Below are 22104 nucleotides of genomic sequence, written 5' to 3' on the forward strand. Positions count from 1 at the left end.
TTTTATAGACATTGATGTATAGGATTATTCAGTACTAATACTTAGAGATTGTGACTTGTATTTCGCCGGGTTTTGGGAGTTGTACATGTTGAGTTGCAGATTTTATTTTATATAGTTATTGAAATTTTGAGACTTTAAATTATTGGTTCAGTCATTCCTGTATGAATGTTAGAAGACTACGTGCCATCACGACATCCTACGAAGGGAAATTGGGGTCGTGACAATCAGCAAAGCCACATCTCATACCCGCCACACCACTTGACCTTCGCCCAAAAAGCAACAATTATCATAGTTACTACCTTTGTTTATCCTTGAAACGGATAATAATTAAATTTATACGTGATTTTAAGGATATGTGGATTGATTCAAAATAAGTAATTAAAGATGATAGAGAAACGAATTAAGGACAAAAATAAATAACCAAACCAGTTATCACATTGAGCCTGGGCTCGGATTTAAGCTTAATGATAGTTCTGCCCTCGGTCAAATTCTCGGTTCGAAGCTAATGTTCTAAACGTCAATACCATACAAGATGGGGTGATTTGTGTGGTACCCAATTTTTTCTCTAGAAGAACCTGGTTCTTCTAGGTGTTCTAACTACTACTGTTTGTTGAATAAAAGGTACATAAACTAAAGAACACATATATTTTTACGTGGAAAACACCTAGCTCAAAAGGTAAAAAATATCACGACCTACTACTCAGTAGGATTTTCCCAAACTTCCACTAAAATCACTCAGCCAAAACAACATTTACAAAAATTCTTTGTAAACCTAAGGATTAACTCTAATCCCGTTGTAACACACAACCTCAACTGTTGCGACAACTTCAAGTTAGCTTATAACTTGAACACTCAAAGCACCTAATACAATTGCTTCTATGAAAGCTAAAAGGTACAACTTTAAACCACCTACTACAATTGAACTAGAATAAGAAAAAACACAATGGAACTTGTTCTTCTATCTCGTTCAAGTAGTTTTAGGTGTGCACACTCAAATCTCATATAAATTGCTTGCAAAATTGCCTTGCTTTTTTGCTATCAATTTAGTTTAACTTCTGTATTTGTGCAATACCTGTAAAAGAGATCAATCACTGTCATTTAATAGGTTAGTAATCAGAGTTTGATTGGGGCTCAATTGCTGATCTTCTATCATAGTTGAGTCCTTGAAGATCTCAAACTCCAACACTATCTTTTATCCGGATTGTGTTCTCTTTATATAAGGAGACCTTCTCCCTTATCCCATATGCAACCTTTTCGATCAGATCACGAGATATTATTGATGACTTATCTTCTTCACGCTCATCTCCTTCATGTACATCTCACATGTTTAGATCAAGACTGTGCTTCACCAGATGAACCTGGTTCATGACTGAGTTCATTTGTCATTCTTCAAAACGTTACATATTCCTGGGCCAACAAATTCCCCCTTTTTGATGATGACAAACTCTGTGCTTTTTACTGATCAAAGAACCTGTAAGAACTCAGCTTAACCATCAACACGAAACTTAGAAAATTTACTTATCATCTAGGACAAGGTTAATTAGGTTATAAATATCACTTATTTCAGAATAATGTATAAAGCACAATATCTCTTCCCCCTTTTGGCATCATCGAAAAGTTGCATACACAGTGTGAATTCCAGATTTTAATAAGTACTCATGTCCACTAGGGCAACTGCAAGTGAAAACATGGTGCAATTATCAATAATCAACAAACATATTTAAATTATTAAGGTCAAAATCATCATAGAACAAGAGAAAACAGTTGTTGTCATTGATCATGATATGTTTCCATTAACAATCCATAAAAAGAAAGAAAAACTTTCAAAACATGAGCAAAAATAGAAAAATCCCTAATCCGGGTCACTGGGGTTCACTGGGGGTACTAGACAGGTTTAGATGACAAGTGCTAGGAGACCTAAGGCTTGGAGGAACTAGAGGGTTGAGTCTGGAGAAGGTTCAGCATATTCTGAAGGATTCCATCACTCTTCTCCTTTTCTTTTGCTAGCTCAGTTCTAAGGCCATCCCTCTCAGTTTCCAGTTCAGCCACACGAGCCTTGAGCCTAGCAATTTCAGCATCTTTAGTTCCACATTCCTGAACCAAAGTCCTAATCTTGCTATTGATGGGTGTCTTCAGAGATGAACCAAGTTCAACTGGGATGGCATTGACTGGATAGTCACAAGCCAGAAGAGGCTTAATGCCAAAATGTTCCTTGCTTGATGCCATTTCCCATTTCTTCAAAGGCACGTTCAGCCTGTTTAGAACAGTGGTCTGTATGAAGCCATATGGAGTAGCATGAGCCTTGGATCCATTGATGACCCTGTCTAGCAATTTTACAATGAGAGCAGGCCAGTTGATCTGCTTTCCTCTCTCAAGGCACTCCACAAAAACTAGGTCCATGTAATTTGCAGTATGTCTTCTCTCTTGTCTGGGCAGTAGGCACTTGTTGACAAACTCAAACACAACCTTGTGCTCAACCCTCATCTCACTTTTCTGCTCATCCCTGGGTTCATTCACATCCTCTGAATCACAGAACCTCTTGGTGATCTCAATAGCAGTAGGTAGGGAGTCCAGGCATGGCCACCTTTGCCTAGTGTAGTCATCAAACCCTTCAGAGGGTATATCCAGAATTTCTCCCAGTTTCTCAGCATCAAATTGCACTGGGACTCCCTTCACCAAGCTACTGACAACCCCATCCTTAACAACAGCATTATCCATGAACTCAATTAGTTCATTTCCGGGTAGTCTCCCATCCATCTGATGGACCATATCCTTCCAACCTTGAGCAGCTAAAGAGTCAAACCAACCTCATCATCCCTGGTTCCACCAGGTTTTTCAAAAATCTACCTTTCAAAATTTTTCTCCTACCAAAGATGACAAACTTGTCCTGTTCCTTCTCAGATTCCTCTTCTTCTTCTTCTTCTCCACTCCACTCTTTATCATCTGAAACTTTTGCTTGTTTAGCTTTCACTGCAGATCTTGTCCTCTTGGCTAGTGAGGGTTCAATAGACACAGGTATAGAAGAAGACTTCTTGGAAAAAGTCTTGGACTTTTTAGGTTTTGGTGTAGGAACCTCCATTGTTGTACCCCTTTCTTGATGGACCAGTTCTATCTCCTTTCCTCTACAACCTCAGAGGATTCTGCAACCTTTCCCTTTCCCTTCTCTATTTTGTTTCTTGCTTTCTTCTAGAGCCTTTTGTAAGTCAGCTTCAATTTGTTTTACCCTGCTTCTTGTAGCTCTTCCCTTAGGCATTGAAGAGGCAGTAGGTTTTAGGGATGAAGTTTTTCTTTTCATGGATGGCTTGGGAACACTTTTAGCTTTGCATTTCTTTGGGTCATAACTTGCCCTAATCTTTCTCAGTAGATCAGCTAGAGTCTCTTCATTAGATGAAACAGGTTCATCTATCCTTTTGCTCAGATGAACCAACCCCTCAGCAGCCTCCCCAAACCCACTTCCCCCTGACTTCATGCCACTCTCTTCTAACCTCTCTTGTGCAACCCCACATAAAGCAAAAACTGCTCCCTTCCCATTTCCCCTCTCTTCACCACATGCACCCTCTCTCTCCTTTTCTTTTTCAGACTTCTTTTTACCTCCACTCCTACTCGTCTCAGCCAGCTTAACATCCCTAATGGGTCCAACCAGAACAAACCTAGTTTCTAATTTTTTAATAACAGATGAACTTACCTCAGTAGGGAATTCTTGAGTCTTCTCGGAGTCAGAAGACCCATGTCCATCTCCCACAGTCGCGGATTAAAAAGATTTAGTCTCAGAGCTAGAATCAGAATTTTGAGCTGGGCTTTCTTTCACTTGGCTAGCTTTCAACCTTTCGTTTAAAACCTTTCTCAGAGCCCCAGATGCTACAGTTTTTCGGGAAAGCATTTTCTGCCTTCGAAACCTAGGTTTTGGAGATTCACTGGGTGGAGTAGTTGAGGATGAATTTGAGGGAGAAGGTGGAGGAGGGGTTCCAGGATGATCTTGTGAGTTAGACATGGTTGTTTATTTCTTGAGAGAATTTGGGAATTTTGGAGAGGAGGACAATTAGGATTGAAGATGAATTTTTGATAATTTTAGAATTTTGAAGATGGCTGGAGATGTGATGTATATTTAAAGAGAATTAGACATTAATTAAGTAACGACAGCTTTTTCATGGGTCAAATAGAAGTCTAATCATACTGAAATTCCAGCATTTTAATGATAGATTTGACTTCCCTATATTTTTGGCAAAAATCGCGGTTTTAGAGTTCTAAATGCATGAATCTGGTTCAATGCTTCAACGGATAGAATTTTCTAGGAGTTTGGCAAGTATAGGACTTCTGGTCATGATTGAATTGCTAATCTTTCTAATATTGCAAAGTATTGAAAACATACCTGAGCTTTCATACGAACTCACATTGATGAACCGGTTCTTCGTTTAGAATTCATCTTGCATTGCATTCACCCAATCTGCATCCTGCAAAGCCTAAACAACATTTTTAGGCTCAATAAGAGATAAAAAGGCATTAAAAGCACTCATATTCTTTAATTGTGATCTAGTTTTGACTCCAAATGTTGGATCAGTGATAATATTCTCAATAGGATGAGAACTTTGATACTTGTAAGGTTTCACAACCAACTAGTTTCTGCTAGATGTTTCTCCCATGTTCTGTTGCTGAGGAACAGGGTCATGAACAAGTTCTTTTAGGAAATTTATTTCAATTCCTCCTTGATTAGTTCCCCCTGTCAGGTTGCCCTGGATGGAAGAACCTGTTCCATCACCTGTTCCTTCTTTTGGTGCCACTTTGACTTATGCTGAGGCTTCAGTCAGATCCTTTACTAATCCAATGGCTTCATCTTCGTGTTCCTGTCCCTTAGAAAGAATGTTAGTTTCATCAAATACTACATGTACACTTTCTTCTACACACAAAGCTCTTTTATTGAACACTTTATATGCTTTGCTATGTGAATATCCGAAGAATACTCCCTCATCACTTCTGGGATCAAACTTACTTAGTGAGTCTTTTCCCTTATTGTGCACAAAGCACTTGCAACCAAATGCCCTAAGATGGGATATATTTGGTTTTCTCCATTTAAGTAACTTATAGGAAGTCTTCTCTATAAGAGGTCTTGTCATGCATTTATTGATAATGTAACATGCAGTGTTTACAGCCTCTGCCCAGAAGCTATGGGGTAGATTACTAGAAAGAAGCATAGTCCTAGCTATGTCTTCAAGAGTCCTATTCTTTCTTTCAACTACTCCATTTTGTTGAGGTGTCCTAGGGGCAAAGAAGTTATGATCTATACCATTTTCATCACAAAATTCAGCAAACTTAGCATTCTCAAATTCAGTTCCGTGATCAGACCTAATTGATGCAAGTTGATTTCCTAATCGTTTCGGAGTTTTTCGAACAAAGGCAGTAAACATGTCAAATGCTTCATCTTTAGATGTTAGAAATAGTATCTAGGTAAATCTAGAATAGTCATCAACAAGTACCATTACATACTTCTTTCCACCTCTGCTCATGGTTCTCATTGAACCACATAGATCCATATGGACCAGTTCCAACGACTTGGTTGTGCTTACCATTTTCTTGTTTTTGAAATATGATCTTACCTGCTTCCCCCTTACACAAGCCTCACAAACTTTGTCTTCCTTGAACTTGATGTTAGGTAACCCTATCACCAAGTCCTTAGAGGCCAATTTGTTTAGCTGATTCAGACTGGTATGACCAAGTCTTTTGTGCCACAGGAGGGGATCATTATCCATCAAACTTAGGTAGGTTAGTTCATTTTCTGAGAGAGTGGACAAATCTACAATGTACATATTGTTAACTCTTTTTCCTGCAAAACAATCTTGTTAGTGGTAAGATTAATCACAAATAATTTAGTAGAGGTGAATGCTACAAAGGTTATCTTTGTCACACAGTTGTGACATACTGATAAGGATGTATTTCAAGCCATCTATCAAGTAGACATTCTCAATGGAGTGAGAGTCTATATTACCTACCTTTCCAACCCTAATGATCTCACCTTTCTTCCCATTTCAAAAGGAGACATTGCCTCCCTTTAAGTCCTTAAGTGAAAGGAACTGGTTCTTGCTTCCAGTCATATGTTTTGAGAAGCCACTATCCATGTACCATATTTGGATGCTTCCCTTCACTTGAACCTGCAAAAAGAAATCAGGGGTTAGTCTTAGGAACCCAAACTAGTTTTGATCCCTTTCTATGGGCAAATGGATAAATCAGATTCCTTCTAGCCCACCCAGGTAGCCTATTTTTTTCTTGAACAAAAGTTTTGTTCTTTTGACTGGCCTTTTCTTTTGTATTACATTCATTTTTGTAATGGCTAGTCTTGCCACAATGTGTGCAAATTTTGTTTTCAGGAAGAGTGAGGTACTTGCTTTTAGGATCCCACTTAGTTGCTTGAGTCCCATAACCAAGTCCTCTTTCGTTGCTACTGTGATGTTCGTGTAGACAGGAGAGTGCATCAGAAGCCTTGTTCCATTGACAAGTTCTGTCTAGTTCATGTTTTACCTTCCCTAGATCTTCTTTTAGTACTCTTATCTGCTCATCTTTCCTGTATAGCTCATCCTTCATTTTTACTAAGTTTTCTTCTAGGGTGAGATGAGTGTGATCAACTTGCTTCTTTCCTATTCCTAGTTCAGTTTTAAGTTCTCAAACCTACGTTCTAGGACACTAGTGTCAAGTTCAAGAACCTGGTTCTTCAACTCAGTATTTTCACTTTCACTCTCATTAGCCCTAGACTCTAGATTTTTGCACTTGGCTTTTAGGATCATACATTCCCTAGACAACTCTTCCTTTTCATTGTTAATTTTCTCAAACTCATCAATGAAATCCTGCAATAGCTCAGACAACCTTTCTTTAAATAGGAATTTAGTCTTGTCTTTGAGATGAAGAATACTTACCTCTTGTTCATCATCCGATTTTTCTATGGCCATAAGAGCTTGTTCATCTCCAGTTTCATCTTCTGAGTCATTATATGATGTTTCTTCCAAGGCAACAACCATAGCCTTTGTTGATCCTTTGTTCCTTTTTGGTTGAACCTGTTCCTTCTTCCTACTCCTTCGTTTAGCCCTTTCCTTCTTCCACTCAATTTCCCATTGAGGGCAATTCTTGATCATGTGATCAGTCTTACCACACTTGTAGCAGCCCTCATTGGTCTGTTTCTCAAGAGCCTTTGGTTTGTTGAAGGTTGTACCTCTTGAAGAACCCTTTCCTCTCATCAAGTAATTTTTGAAATTTCTATTGATCATAACCATTTCATCATCCTCCAAATCTGAACCTTCAGCAATTCTGAGAGCCAGACTTCTTTCCTTCTTGGGTACATCCATTTTCATGGTCTGCCTTCTCAGTTCATAGGCAGTAAGGTTTCCTATTAGTTCATCTAGCTTGAGGGTAGCAATGTTCTTTGATTCCTAAATAGCAATGATTTTGCTTTCCCAAGAGACTGGCAGAACCCTGGTCAAAATCTTCTTAACTATGTCTTCTTCGAGAATAATCCTTCTAAGAGATTTAAGTTCATTTGTTAGTGTGGTGAACCTTGTATACATATTTTGGATAGTTTCTCATTCCTTCATGGTGAAGTTCTCATACTGGGAGTTCAGTAGTGTTCCTCTGGACCTCTTCACTTGAGGTGTTCCTTCATGAGCCACTTGCAAAGTGTCCCAGATTTCCTTAGCAGTAGTACAACTTTGAATTCTACTGTACTCATCTGGACCTAGTCCACACACAAGCCATTTCTTGGCCTTGGCATTTTTCTCCTACTTCTTCAGGTCTTCAATAGTGAAGTCAGCCCTTGTCTTAGGCACATCCACTCCTTCAGCATTCTTCTTTATAGTTGCTAGAGGACCATAAGTGACTATGTCCCAGAGCTCATAGTCTTCTCCTATGATGTGATCCCTTATCCCGTTCTTCCACCAAAAATAGTACTGACCATTGAAAAGTGGAGGCCTAGCAGTGGATTGCCCTTCCCAGTTCCCAAGTGGTGCACTCATGTTGATCTTTTCCTAAGGTGTTATCCTCTTCAAGGATAACCCACTCTGATACCAATTGATGTTCTAAACGTCAATACCACACAAGAGGGGGGGGGTGATTTGTGTGGTACCCAATTTTCGCTCTAGAAGAACTTGGTTCTTCTAGGTGTTCTAACTACTACTGTTTGTGGAATAAAAGGTACATAAAATAAAGAACACATAGATTTTTACGTGGAAAACACATGGCTCAAAAGGTGAAAAAATCACGACCTACTACTCAGTAGGATTTTCCCAAACTTCTACTAAAATCACTGAGCCAAAACCGCATTTACAAAAACTCTTTGTAAACCTAAGGATTAACTTTAATCCATTGTAGCACACAACCTCAAGTGTTGCGATAATTTCAAGTTAGCTTATAACTTGAACACTCAAAGTACCTAATACAATTGCTTCTATGAAAGCTAAAAGGTACAACTTTAAACCACCTACTACAATTGAACTAGAATAAGAAAAAACACAATGGAACTGGTTCTTCTATCTCGTTCAAGTAGCTTCAGGAGTGCACACTCAAATCTCACATAAATTGCTTGCAAAATTGCCTTGCTTTTTTGCTTTCAATTTAGTTTAACTTCTGCGTTTGTGCAATACCTGTAAAAGAGATCAATCACTATCATTTAATAGGTTAGTAATCAGAGTTTGATTGAAACTCAATTGCTGATCTTCTATCGTAGTTGAGTCCTTGAAGATCTCAAACTCCAACACTATCTTTTATCCGAATTGTGTTCTCTTCATATAAGGAGACCTTCTCCTTTATCATATATGTAACATTTTCGATCAGATCACGAGATATTGTTGATGACTTATCTTCTTCACGCTCATCTCCTTCATGTGCATCTCACATGTTTAGATCAAGACTATGCTTCACCAGATAGACCTGGTCCATGACTGAGTTCATTTGTCATTTTTCAAAACATTACCTATTCCTAGCCAACAGAAGCCAGATATGTAAGAAGAACTATGATTAAAATAAGAACTTTTCAATAGCTAGAAAGCAAAGAAATAAGTTTGTATTACTTTGATATGCGTGTTACAATGTGTATTGAATAAAGAAGCTTTCCCTTTATATAGTAGGAGAGTTTCACCCATTGTATAATTCTAAAAAAAGGTAAAAATCCTCCTTTCTCATCAATTACTGATATGATACCAACATCGGGAAGGATTCACACCGTGATAACCGATTGGGTGAGGATATCACGGCTTTCTGTTATTCGTGTGCAACCGTTCGTAGTTCTTCTTGAGGTTTAGGAGCTCGCTCTGGGTTCGAGGAGTGTTGTCTTCTCGGGCTCGGTGGCGAACACTCCATTCGGCTCATGGCACGAGAAGTCCCTAGCTTCGACTCTGATCCCATGCGTTCATGTCTCTGCTTCGTTTGACCCACCGAGTAATCAGGGTACATGTTACCCTCGATTGTACCCGTATACAATCTTCTAACCACAATATAACTCAACAAAGAAACCATTCATTACAAAAAATATCCTTCATCAACACAACCCACCAAAAAGAACCATTGAAAACCCTACTCGAAATACTATTTTGGGCCTATATGTTGGAGATGAACTAACCTAAATTTAGTAGATAAATTATAGAAAGGGGGTGTTTTGAGCAGTTGATTTTGCGGTAAAGAAGAATTTTGGCTGAGAAACTGAAATAATATTTTGGAAGATGAAGGACCAAGAAAAAATATATTTATTTTGCCTTTGAACTTTGTGGAATTATTTTATATGTCCTCCAATAATAGTTGGCCACATAGGGGACTTATGGCAGTTCCATATGCCGATCAAAGTGTTTAGATGCTAATTATAATTAAATAATTCGTTGTTGGTTAATCAAGACATATGTATGCCATTTTTGTAATATCAGGGTACATCTGATTCCATATTAACAAAGGTATATCTAAACTATTTCGCAAAGTTCAAAGGCAAATTTAAACATATCCCAGTGTCAATTTACTTTTCTGCCATTGCAAAACTTGCGGCTAACATTATTTTTACGTTGAATATATTTTTTCTTAAGTTTCTATCCAAATCTTCATCCTACCTTCAAACCTTCATACATTTTCTTGGATTTTTGACCTAGAACCTCATATCTTCACTCTCAGACTTCAAGTTTTCATAAACTCTTTCCAAATCATATTTTCCAGATTTACGATGGCCAAGACTTCCAAATTAGTTCCTCCATAGGCTGCCTCTTCATCTTCTCACCCAGCCACAGGCACCGAGGCAACCATCCCGAAGTGGTTGCTCTCGAGACGGCTGCTCCCGAGGTGGCCACTCCCGAAGTGGCTACTGCCGAAGCGGCCCTAGAGCCCCCCATAAAAAGTTTTATTCCCGGGGGCTATTCAGTCTTAGACGACTTCAAAGTTGAGCAGGCCTCATCCAAACAAGACCAAGGTTAAGGGGCATCGATATATATATATGCTCTGTCACCGAAGATACCATTCTCATTATCCGAAAGGACTATTACTAGGAAGGTAAGGACGTGTAGTTCCCGTGCCTGAGGACGATATCACTACTCATGTGGAGGGGTATTTGAGTTTTTACATTTATCCCTTCACACTAGGCTCAGTAGACTCAAGTGTGTTGGACTTCTGCAAGATATATGAAGTGTTCCTTAGGAAAATCCACCCATTTCTTTGGAGGATCTTTATTCCCCTTTGTTACTTTGCGAACAACACCAAGTCTCCTCAGTTCACCCTCGACCACTTGCTCCGTCTATATAGTCCTCGAATCTTCCAAAGAGGATTTATAAAGCTCACTCGCTGGGCCAGCAAGGACTCTTTTTCGAGCATTGACAAGGATTGAGACCGAGGCTGGTAGGGGCACTTCGTTCAAGTGAAGACCGAAGATTTAATCCCTCTGAAATTTCCACCATTCCCTGAGAAGTGGAATGCATATCGTAAGTGTACTCTTTCCTTAAGTGTCAAGTTTTCTTTGTTCCCCTTCTCATCGTCAATATTTGTGATCGTGCAGCTGTTGCTCGGGTTCCCAGTGAGTGGATCGAAGGTATCTGCAAGTATATGTCATAATTTGAGCGCTCGTGGTGCAATGTTTTGAAGGGACAATGGGAGGCCAGTTCACATGGCAAGGCTCTTATTAGAATAGTTAATATTATGCCCCGAACATACATAACGTTCACTGTTTCTCTTTCCTTCGCAGGTTTTTCTAAGATCGCTGAACTTAGGCTGCTGAAAGGGGGTGAGGATGCGTCTCTATTCATTGACCCCTTCTTACGGGATAGCCCGGGGCTGCTAAAGAGGGAAAGAAAATCCTTAGGCTCGGAGGATCCGAGGTGAAGATAATAAAAAGGTCCGACACTCGGTTCCGCAATCCCAAGAAGAATACCGGGTCCTGGGTACCAAACTCTGATTTGCTTTACCGGCTCAGGGATGGTCCTAAAGAAGATGATATATTTGTTGCACAAGAATCGACCCTTGCCGGGGAGCAGGCGACAACCGAGGAGAAGAGCCATGAGGCCGACCTTCTTCCGACTTGAGAGGAGGAGATGGAGATGGGGGCTGACCTCCCGAGATGACGCTTCTGTACCGAAAGAGGTGACAAATGTGATAAACATCATGGAGACACCCTCCTATATCTGATCCATGCTTGAAGAGGCCCAAGCAAGCAAAGAAAAATCAAGTGAAGGGGATCAAGGTGCAGAGGACCCTCTCTACTCCTTCTTCGAAGGCATGGATACGTCTACAGTGGAAGATTTTTCTGGGCTAGGCCACTTGAATACACCAAAGGAGGACGTGCCTTTAGGAGCTGACAGGTTGAGCACGAGCCCAAGATTGGTGAAGTAGTTCCTTGTACCGAGCGCGGACCTCGAGCAAAAGAGGATGATTGTTATCACAGTCCCGATGGATGCTCGGGTCCTATTCAATCCAATAGGCGTAGCCAACTACATCCGATGCCTGGTAACCGAGGAGGACCAGACAAAGATGAATGAGGTGGGCACGTTGAGTCTCTTCAACGAGGCACATCAGGCATTGAACCAGGTATGGTTTCAAACCTTCAAACTCCCCTTATGGACCACTTAAAGTTTCCCTTTGATGTTTCTTACTTAGTTTCCTTTATTTACAGGCTTCGGTGCTTCACTGTAAGAGCTTCCTTCGGTATCATTTGGAAATCATCCAGCTCAAGTTCAACCCTAAGGAGCAGGCATAAAAAAGGATACGTTCAAGCTCCTTTGTGAGTAACAAGACGAGGCCATAAGGGATCTTCAGGCCGAGCTAGATAAGGCTCAGAAGAAGGCTTCGATCCTGAGGTGGGAGCATGCTAACCTGGTTGAAAAGGTAAAGGTCTTTGAAGCTATAAACGAGGAGCTAGTTGTGGTGACTAACAAAACAAACTCGTAGGTCCAACAGATGATCCTGATTGACTAACTCCGAGCTGAGATGAATGAGGTCCAAGCCATGGCCTATGGGTGGAAAAGCAAAATGGACCTTCTCGCTTCGGAGAAGGAAACCACCAAGGAGAAGCTGGCATCGATAGAGGTCCAAATCAGGGTGGCCAAGGAGAAAGCTGACAAGTGGTCTCAGTTGAACGATGATCTTCGAGCACAACTGAGCTTGGCCGTCACAAAGAGGGACGCTATCGGTAGAGAATACGAGGCAATGAAGTCCAAGTTGGCTACAACCTCCACCGATGCCGATGGAATAGTGGTCTAATACAAGGCCGATGTGAAGGCACCCGAAGTCCGCCTGACAGAAAAGGCCGAATATATTAAGCGGCTATCCCGTAGAGAGACCCTTAAAGAGATCCATGCCCGGGGTTTTGACCTGTCGGCCAAGATCGAAGAAGTCAAAAAATCAGAGGTCGAGTCGAAGAAGCTTTTTGAACAAGAAGTTGCCGAAGGCTATGATGATTTCAAGGGTTCGGAGGGGTCCGAAGGTTCCGACAGTTCTGGCGAAGAGTCGGGCCCTAATGAAGAATAGGCGTAGATGCCTTAGTACTTATTTTTGTCTTATGTACGTTTATGTTTTATTTGTTTTGAGACCGTTTTTATTGGGCCTTTGTAAGTATATTCCGGAATATATATAAATTTTTCGCTTTCTGGCAATTTTAAGTCTTCACTTTTTCAGTACCTCTTCATAATTTTTATTCTTGCAATGTATATTATGCCTTATCATAGAATCGATTGTAGTTATAGGGTGTACGATCTTTAAAAATCCGGACGGAGCCTAGCTTCGATACAACTTTGTTTGCTCGAGGCATTGAAAACTCGATGTGACCGAAAGATATTTTAAGATTCTTAAGTGATTTTAGACGATGCCTTTGCCGAGGGTAACCTTTAAATATGTTTTGAATTTTTTTTATAAAGGCCTTACTTTGATTACGAGATTCAGATGTCTCCAAGCCATTTTTAAGGCGGTCGTAGCCTTTAGCATTTAGGCACCACCTAATAGGTTTGGTGCCTCCGGGATTTCTTAGCCCGGATTGTCCGAACTTTTTTTGGATGACAGTCTTCGAGTGAGGGTAGCCATTGGGCTCGATAGTCCCCGAATAGGGGTAGCCCATGGGCTCTTAGGATACGTAATTTAAGGGGTAGAAATGTGTAGTAGCAAAAAATTTCTTTCATTTTTGTGTGTAAAGTATATGATCGAAAGCGTGTAAAAGCTTGTATTGTGGCTAAAGTGGACTATGTGGGCACTGTTCACTCGACCGTTTGGCCCTTACAATGAATCCTAACCACCGAGCCTTAGCTTCTAACATACAAGATTTTCTTCTTTCGTTGTTAAATTTTTCCTTGCTAAAAACCTTAACCCGAGGGTGATGGCCCCTAGTATTCGAGGACGAGCTTGACAGAGCTCGAATATTGTTGGGACAAAACCGATTCAATGAAAAAAGAGTGCAATGCGTGCTTTCAGACCTAATAGTCACATTCTCCTTTGGCCATTGCCAGCAAGTATTAGTATGATTCATAATATTATTACAGCGTATCCTTATCAAAAAAAAATATTATTAAAACGTAATTGAGATCATACCTTAGTAGCAGTATCACTTTAAGTGAGTTATGTTCCAATTGTATGAGCCTTTGCTGGTAATTCCTTGACTTGATATGATCCTTCCTAATTTGGTCCCAGCGTCCCCTCTTTCGGGTTCCGGTTGTAAAGTTAATTTCCTCAACACCAAGTTCCTGATCTTAAAGTGTTGAAGGTTGTCTCTTCGGTTGTATTATCTTTCTATCCATTTTTTCTAGGCGGCCAACTGGATTACGGCGGCCTCACGCCTTTCATCTAATAGTTCCAGGCTTGTGATCATGACCTTACCATTCGACTCTTCCATTGCATATTGAAACTTGAGGCTCGGTTCTCCACTTCGGCTGGTATTAAGACTTCGGCACCGTAGACGAGTGAGAACGGGGTGGTCTCGGTACTAAAATTTGAGGTCGTACGGTACGCCCACAGAACTTCAGGCAGAATTTTCTTCCATTTCCCTTTGGCATCAGTCAGCCTCTTTTTCAGTTTTTGGATAATGGTCTTGCTCCTAGATTCTGCTTGTCTGTTCCCACTCGGGTGGTAAGGTGTTGATAGTATTTTCTTAATATTTTGATCTTCGAAGAACATATTTACCTTGCTGCCGACAAACTGTTTCCCATTGTCGCATATGATCTTGGCCGGTATCCCAAATCAGCATATTATGTAGTCCCAAATAAAGTCAATGACTTCTTTTTACAGTACTTTCTTGAACGCTTGAGATTCGACCCATTTAGAAAAATAATCGTTCATGAATAATATGAATTGAGCCTTACCAGGTGCCCATGGCAGGGGACCGATGATGTCCATTTCCCATTTCATGAATAGCTAAAGGGACAAGACCGAATGGATGTGATGACCCAAAAGGTCATCACTTGTGTTGAAAGTAAATCTATATTCCGTGGCCTTAAAAACCTCTCTTTGTCTTACCTCGATTTGCATGTACAGTCCGACGCATTTTCGGAAAGATTTTATACAAAAACTAAGTAAAATAAGGAAGTTGGCTTTTTAAAATTGAATAAAATTGACATTGGTCAACATTCTTGGTAAACAGACCCGGACCCGTGATCCGACGGTCTCGTAGGGTCCGTAGTAAAATATGGGACTTGGGTGTATACCCGGAATGGAACCGAGGTCCCAAGCTCGAGATATGAATTTTTGAAAGAAATTATAAGAGTTTTTTGAAATGAAAAGATGTTTGAAATTGATGGTATTGGGCCTGTATTTTGGTTCCAGAGCCTGGTACAGGTCTGAAATAATAATTAAGTTGAATATGTGAAGTTTGGTAAGAATTGGAGTTCGATTAGTATAAATCGAACCTTTATTTGAGAAAATGCATTTTTGATGTTCTTGAGTGATTTCATGAATTTGAGGTTTAATTCATAGTTGTTTATGTTATTTTAATGATTTGATCGCACGATCAAGTCCGTATGATATTTTTGGACTTGCGTGCATGTTTGGTTTGGAGCCCGGAGTACTCGGGTGAGTTTTGGATAGGCCAAAAAGTGAAATTGGACTTAGGAAAATTGCTGGTGTATTGCAGGTCTGCAGGTTTCCAACTGTTACAACCCATATCCACATGTGTTAGTTCATTCCATATATTAGTTAACATAAATCCAAGAAGGAATTATCTTTGAGATGATAAGAAGTCAATCCTATTGGTCTTAAGTGATACAAGAGTGTATAAGGGTGATTAACCAGTATTAGAAATTAAACGAATCAAGGATGTTGTAACTCGTATTTTCAGGTAATCTAGCGGTGCTTAATACACTCAAGAGGTCATTTATTAAGGTATTTTAATCATATAATATCCGTATCATAAGTCTTGAAGTCAAACGAGTTATGAAACAAAAGTCGACAAAAGTTGTCGCAACTTAGGTTCATAATTTTACTTAAACATTAGGTCAAATGTTTCTAATCTTTTCTCATAATTTACAAGGAATTACGGGGTGATATACCAACCAAATTAAAGATCTATGAGTCTAGTTTCCAACGCATTAAACCGTTTATCGATATGATCTCGGAGTAGAGAGATATTCACGTTTTCGCGAGACTGCGCCAAACACCTCTCTATGGGGCCCACTAAGGCGGTTTAAGATATTTGGACCTATATAGGATGCCTCCAACCCGTTTTAAGTCATTTCTTCTCACTATTTTCAGACCTTAGAACCCTAGGAACATCCTCTCAAGGTTCTCTCAAGATTCAAGACCCAAAAAAGGGCAAACAACACAAATCAAGTGTCGAGAATTCCGTGGCGCTAGTAAGTCTCTTGTTCTTCTTGTTGTTGCTCATTTTTGTGTCGTTCCAGCTCATGTGGGAGGTTGTTTTAAAGGGTTTAAGTTCTGTAAATACTCCCTCATATTATTAATATCAATCCTAGGTGATTTCAAGCCTTCTAAAGTGATTCTAGTGCCGAAAAACACTAATTGATCGCTAGTTTTGTTTTTTGTTGTTGTGGCAGCATTGGAGGGATATTTCATGGAAATTTAAGGTCAAATTGGAGTTGTTATTTCTGTATAAAGGTAAATAACCTCTTACTCTATATGTATTTAATATTATCCAAGTTGCGGCTAAGCCATTGAAGCTAGAACTTGTGAAATATATATCGAAAGGCTTGGAAGTAATGTTATTGTTTTGTGGACTGTTTTGCGTTGTTGTTGGGCTGCGTATTTTACTACTATCTTGTGGAGTTTTAGAGGAGGAAGGGTGTGGAGAAATACCATATATATATGTAGGGTTATGGGTTGATAGTTATTCGTAACATTTCCAGGTTGTTTGACACAACTACGGTGGTCGTTGTATGTATGGAGTGATTAGGCTGTGTGTGGATTATTTTGGGAGGCTCAATATGTTTATTATTGATGTTGTTTGGGCTGTTTGGTGACTGTTTTGAATGGTGTGAGGTCATATATATATAGGGGAGGTGTTGTCCGTTTCATCGTAAAATAGGTTGTGGTCGATACATAATAGTTATGACGCTTAAATGATAACGATAGTATCGTTTCTCTTATTATAGACTAAGGAGTTTTGACAATTGCATAGCTTGAGATTAGGGCAGTATATACAAGGTATGTGAGGCTATCCCTTTCCTTCTTTTGCACGACTCCACCACAGTAGACTGTCCAGTTCAGCGGTGATTAGCGAGATCCCTTCTCTAGACTTGCCTTGGACTTGGTATGCAATTTTTGTTATAGACATTATGGGTATGTCGGGGCCTTGTTCCGGCTATGTTGCAACATTTATGTTCTTTTAGAGGCTCATAGACAGGTGTCGGCTCATGTATAGTTTGGTATGCCTTGTCAGCTAGTTTTTGTTGTATAGTCTTTCATAGTAGCGTGGTAGCTCATACCTTATATGTAGTTTCTTGATTGTCTGGTCATCCACTGCTATGTATGTTCATGCCGTCATATTTTATTGCTGGTTTTCCATGATCTAGGTCTACCATATATATTGATCTCGTCAGCCCTAAAAGATAATAATGAAGGTTAGATGAAATGTACGTTGGTGCTCGGCAAGTGTGGTCGGGTGCTAGTCATGGCCCTTCAGTTTGGGTCGTGACAAACTTGGTATTAGAGCAAGTCTGTCCTAGGGGTTGTCTATGAGCCGTGTCTAGTAGAGTCTTGATTATGGATGTGTAGCACGCCACATTTATAATCAAGAGGCTACACGACATCTAGGGTTGTTACCTTCTTCCTGAATCTAGATCGTGCGTAGAGTTGAGTCGTAAGTGTTCGTCTCTAATATTCACCTTGTTTTTTTTCAGTGATGCCTTCGACTAGGAAGCAAACGATTAGTAGACGGCTTGATACAGCAGCGGGAGAGGGTACCAGTCAGGTGCCCCAAGTCAGAGCAGGACAAAGTGAGGCTCAAAGTGAGATGCCCTCTCATACCTCATCTACTCCATCTCCTCCAGAGGATATTAGAAGGCACCCAACGCCTCCAGTTCCTCCGTCTGGCACTCCAGACCAGGATATGCAGAGTGCTTTGCAGTTATTGACTAGCTTGGTAGCTGCTCAGGCTCAGAGACAGAATACAGGTGCTGTTGAGAAACCAGTTAGTACAAGAGTTCGTGATTTTATTAATTTAGACCCTCCAGTGTTTACCGGATCAGACCCCAAGGAGGACCCACAGACTTTTATTGACCAGGTTCATCGTACACTTCGGGTTTTGCATGTTAGTGATACAGAAGCAGTAGAGTTGGCTTCTTATCGGCTATGGGATTTAGCGGTTCTTTGGTATGATAGTTGGGAGAGATCCAGGGGTTCGAACCCTCCTCCAACTGTGTGGAAGGAATTTTCTGAGGCCTTTCTTCGTCACTACTTGCCAGTTGAGATACGACGAGCTAGAGCTGATAAGTTCTTGAACCTTAGACAAGGTAATATGAGTGTGCGAGAGTACAGTATGCAGTTTGATTCTTTGGCAAGGTATGCTCCCCATATGGTGGCCGAGATGAGTGATAGGGTGCATATGTTCGTGAATGGGTTGGGACCACATCTGATAAATGAGTGTACGACAGCCTCCTTGGTGGAGGGCATGGATATTTCCCATATTCAAGCTTATGCCCAGACCCTAGAGGATCGTAAGCGCCAGCAGAGGGCAGTTAGGGAGTAGAATAGGGGCCAGCATAAGAGGGCGAGATTTGCAGGGTATTCTGATGACTTCAGAGGCCGCATCAGGCCACAGTTTTTGAGGAGTTCGGCGTCACCTATAGCTAGTGCTCCTCCACAGTTTCAGAGGCCTCGATATGATCGATCCTATTCTGGTCCAGGTCAGAGTTCACGGGCATCTGGCTCGCAACATCACAGGGATACTAGTCAGATGAGACCCCCAACACCACATTGTGATCAGTGCGGCAAGGCCCACTTTGGACTGTGTCGTCGAGGTTCTGATGCATGCTATTCGTGCGGACAGCCTGGCCATATGATGCGGGATTGTCCTAATAGAGGAGGTGATGGTATGGCTCAGCCGACTGGATCTGTGTCTGGTTCTTCCTCATCAGTTCGACCTCCAGCACGGGGTTTTCAACAGTCGACAGGTCGTGGTAGGGGTAGAGGTGCAGTGCCGAGTTCGAGTGGTGCTCAAAATCGAACCTATGCTCTAGTAGGTCGACAGGATCTCGAGTTGTCTCCAGATGTTGTTACAGGTATTATATCTGTGTTTTCTTATGATGTATATGCGCTGATTGATCTGGGATCTACATTATCATATGTTACACCCTTTGTGGCTAATAAGTTTGGCATTGAACCTGAATTGATAAGTAAACCCCTCGCGGTATCTACTCCGATAGGAGATTCTGTGATTGCTAGAAGGGTATATAGAGGTTGCACTGTGATGATTTGTAGTCGTCAAACCTAGGCAAATTTATTTGAGTTAGAAATGGTTGATTTTGATGTGATAATGGGAATGGACTGGTTGGCCTCATGCTATGCAAATGTTGACTGTCATACGAAGATGGTCAGGTTCCAATTTTCAGGTGAACCCGTCATTGAATGGAAAGGGAACATTGCTACACCGAAAGGTAGGTTTATTTCCTATATTAAGGCAAGGAAAATGATCTCAAAAGGTTACATTTATCATCTCGTTCGCGTTAGGGATGCGGAGGCGAAACCGCCTACTTTACAATCAATCCTTGTGGTCAACGAATTCCCAGATGTTTTCCCAGATGAACTCCCAGGCCTTCCTCCTGAAAGGGAGATTGAGTTTAGCATTGATGTAATGCCTGACACTCAACCGATCTCTATTCCTCCATACATAATGGCCCCGGCAGAGTTGCGAGAGTTGAAGGTACAGTTGAAGGACTTGCTGGATAAGGGCTTTATTAGGCCTAGCACTTCACCTTGGGGTGCACCTGTCCTATTCGTGCGGAAGAAAGACGGGTCGTTACGGATGTGTATCGAATATCAACAGTTGAATAAGTCTACTATAAAGAACAAGTATCCACTTCCAAGAATTGATGACCTGTTTGACCAACTCCAGGGTGCCAAGTATTTCTCTAAGATTGATTTACGTTCAGGGTATCATCAGGTGAGGGTTAGGGAGAAGGATATTCCAAAGACGGCCTTCCGGACAAGATATGGGCACTTTGAGTTCTTGGTGATGTCGTTCGGGCTAACAAATGCCCCAACAGTTTTTATGGATCTCATGAATACTATATTCAGGCCCTATCTTGATGTGTTCGTGATTGTATTCATTGATGACATTCTAGTGTATTCTAGTTCGGAGGCGGAACATGCGGGACACTTGCGGATAGTATTACAGACGCTTCAGGATCGTAAGTTATATGCTAAGCTCTCCAAATGTGAATTCTGGCTGAACTCAATAGCATTCCTTGGCCATGTGATATCTGATGAGGGTATTAGTGTCGACACTCAGAAGATCGATGCAGTAAAGAATTGGCCGAGACCTACAACACCATCAGAAGTCCGCAGCTTCCTAGGGCTAGCAGGATATTATAGGCGGTTTGTAGAAGGATTTTCCTCTATATCATCACCATTAACTAAGTTAACACAGAAAGCTACCAAATTCCAGTGGTCTGACACTTGTGAACGTAGTTTTCAGGAGCTGAAGAATCGATTTACATCTGCACCAGTGCTCACTCTTCCTGAAGGAACAGAAGGTTATGTGGTATATTGTGATGCCTCAGTTATAGGTTTGGGGTGCGTATTGATGCAACGTGGGAATGTGATTGCTTATGCATCAAGACAATTGAAGAAGCATGAAAAGAATTATCCAACCCATGATTTGGAATTGGCTGCAGTAATATATGCTTTGAAGATATGGCGGCACTACTTATACGGCGTCCATGTTGACATCTACACAGATCACAAGAGTTTACAATACATCTTCAAGCAGAAAGAGTTGAATTTGAGGCAGCGTAAGTGGCTTGAATTTTTGAAAGACTACGACGTCGAGATATTGTATCATCCCGGTAAAGCCAATGTTGTGGCAGACGCTCTCAGCCGTAAATCAATGGGAAGCTTAGTACATATTGAGGCAGGTAGATGGGGGTTGATTAAAGAGCTTCATCAGCTAGCCAATATGAGAATCAGATTGTTAGACTCTGATGACGGAGGTGTTACTGTACAGAATACATCAGAATCATCTTTGGTAGCCGAGGTAAAAGCACGACAATATGAAGATCCTATCTTAGTACGATTAAGATAAAGCATTCAACAGTGTAAAAGTATGGCTTTTGGGATCGGAAAAGACGGGGCACTGAGATACCAGAGCCGATTGTGTGTGCCTAATGTGGCAGGGTTGCAAGAGAAGATTATGAATGAGATTCATCAATCCCGATATTCCATCCATCCCGGCTCGACAAAGATGTATCATGATGTCAAGGAGCAGTATTGGTGGGATAATATGAAGAAGTCTATTGTAGAATTTGTAGCCCAGTGTCCCAATTGTCAACAAGTAAAGATAGAACATCAGAAACCCGGTGGATTGCTTCAAAATATAGAGATTCCGACCTGGAAGTGGGAGGTGATTAATATGGACTTCATTATTGGATTACCTCGCTCTTATCATAAGTTTGACTTCATCTGGGTGATAATTGATCAACTTACAAAATGTGCCCATTTTTTGCCAGTGAAGACAACTTACACGGCTGAAGATTATGCGAAGTTGTATATCAAGGAGATTGTTAGGCTTCATGGTGTGCCCGTATCTATTATTTCAGACCGAGGAGTTCAATTTACGGCTAACTTTTGGAGATCTTTCCAGAAAGGTTTAGGCACACAGGTAAATCTCAGCACTGCATTTCATCCGAAGACTAACGGACAGGCTGAACGTACCATTCAGACACTGGAAGATATGCTACGAGCATGTGTTCTAGATTTTAAGGGGAATTGGGATGATCATCTTCCACTCATAGAATTCGCCTATAATAATAGCTACCATTCCAGTATTAAAATGGCCCCATACAAGGAACTATACGGGAGGAGATGTAGATCACCAGTTGGATGGTTCGAAGTCGGTGAAACAGAATTATATGAGCCAGATTTGATTCACCAAGCTATTGAGAAGGTGAAAGTGATACAGGAGCGATTGAGGACGGCACAAAGCAGGCAAAAATCTTATTCTGATGTCTGACGTCGTGA

This window comes from Nicotiana tabacum, chromosome 7, assembly GCF_000715075.1.
Source record: "Nicotiana tabacum cultivar K326 chromosome 7, ASM71507v2, whole genome shotgun sequence".
Lineage (NCBI taxonomy): Eukaryota > Viridiplantae > Streptophyta > Magnoliopsida > Solanales > Solanaceae > Nicotiana > Nicotiana tabacum.